Here is a 2284-nt window from a genome sequence, read left to right on the forward strand (position 1 = left end):
ATATATATATATATTAGTGCAGGCTATGAGGGGCAAAAATTATTAAAATGCATAAATTAAAGAAGAAAAAAATATAAAATTTATTATTCAAGATAGGTATGTAAATCCAAAAAAAAACGAAGAAGGGAAAATATCAAAAGAGCCATCTTAGGCCATTATTTATATATTTTAATTATAATGCTATAATTACAAAAGAGAATGAGTAAATATGGGCAGGCTGTTATAATTAATATGCTAGATCATCATTAAAATGTTTTTATTATCTTTTTGAATTTTTGATTAATTCATGGATTAAAAAAAAATCAGAAAATTAATTTATATTCAACAGTATGTTAGTTGACTTTGGTGAATTTCAATGATCATTTCAGCTCAATGTACAAACAAGTTGATTAATTAAAGGAAGACTAAGGTTTTACAATGATAGTCGCGACAATTTTCGCGGGACCGTTTTAATCACATAATTTATACTAGTGCCAAAATAAAGTCTCCAATTATTTTAAAAGTAAAGTATAAGGGGTAGTTACAGCTTATTAAGAAGCAGTTGTGAAGCTGCTAAAAAAAATATGATGTTCAAAAAGTTGTGGTAGTTATTATATATTTTTTTTTAAAAGTCAAACCGCAACTAGAAAGTCTGAATCAGAGAGAAAATGCAGATGTTAGCAGCAGTTTTTTGAAAAAACTGTCAAAACGTAGTTTACCAAAACAGACAATACTGCGGTACGGTGTCGCACTGTCACCACACTGCCACCCCAAATGAACCATAAGAGTTCCCTATGAGATTATTTAATTACAATTTAAAGAGTTTGTAGACTATTTTAATAATTCTATAAATTATTGAACAAAAATGCTCGCATATAAATAGTCAGGATCAATTTTGGCACATTCTAGTTTAAAGAAATAAATTTTCAAAAGTATATTTTATGATTTTCTTAGTTCAAATTTTCCAAACTATTCCTCATATTCTTTTGCATAATTCTTCGGACTACTGACTCCACGACATGCTCACCCTTTCGAATCACTGTCTCCACAGCACACCATCCTTTAGGTCGTTGCCTCCACAGCATGCCCACCCTTTCAGAGCACTGTCTCCACAACACACCCATCATTTAGGTCGTTGCCTCCATGACATGCCCACCCTTTCAGGCTACTGTCTCCACGACACACCCACTCTTTGGGTTGTTGCCTCCACGGCATGCTCAGCCTTTCAGGCCATTGTCTCCACGGCACACCCATTCTTCGGGTCGTGCCTCTACAACATGCTCACCTTTTAATTCACTGTTTCAATGGTACACTGATCCTTTGGGCTAAAGCTTCCACACACGTTCATCACTTTCGGGCACCGTCTCCACAATAGATTCATTCCTTTGGGTCGCTGTCTCTATGGCACGCCAGCTCTTAAATCACTACCTCCACAACCCACTCTTCACCACATTTATCATATGATTGTTTGTATTTTCATTTGTATGTGTACATGGATAGCGAGTCAGACTCGATAAGCGAGTGACCCCGTGTTGGTTGTGATGTCTTAACGAGCATTGCTTGTCGGGTCGATAGATCGACCGGACGAGCCGATCAATGCGAGTTAAAGCATCGGGATTGACACAAGTATGATTGTGCTAGTTATCCAAGGGATCTAACTCGTCTCATCTTATATGTTACGGGTTTGCATTTAATGACCCTTATTTTTAAACTAAAAAATATACTATTCTACTTATTACATTCATCATAATTTTAAAATTATGCATGTAGCAATCTAGGTCATATATTAGGCCACCATTTCAAAATCCATTTTTGGTAACACCCTTTAGATCACTTGGATCTCTAGAATAGGGCCAGTGTGGCGGCGCCGTCAAACTCATATGTACCCGGAGACTTGCCCTAAGAACTTAGATGTTGATTATGACACTTTTTGTTAAATGGTGTGTTAGGCTAGGACAAGGGTGTTAGGTATTATTTTTTATGCATCTGGATATTGTCTTTTGTTGGCTTCATTATTCTAGTCATGCATCACTTTTGTGTTTTTTGTTGTGTTTGGTGTGCTTGTTTGATATGTATGGTAGTATATTAGGATGGTCTTTTACAAAGGAGCATGCCATATATATGCACACACACACACGGGTGTAATGAAAGGGGGAGCAAATTAATGATTATTACTAATCCTTTCTGCATATGCTACCTAGATCTTCCACCAGGCATGACCCTAACACGTTGGATGTCGATTTTACTTTCCCATTGACATGTTTTTGTGCAGGTCGAGTCACTTTTTTTTTGTACCTTTCAGAGT

The sequence above is a fragment of the Phalaenopsis equestris genome, unplaced genomic scaffold (genome assembly GCF_001263595.1).
Source record: "Phalaenopsis equestris unplaced genomic scaffold, ASM126359v1 Scaffold000002, whole genome shotgun sequence".
Taxonomy (NCBI): domain Eukaryota; kingdom Viridiplantae; phylum Streptophyta; class Magnoliopsida; order Asparagales; family Orchidaceae; genus Phalaenopsis; species Phalaenopsis equestris.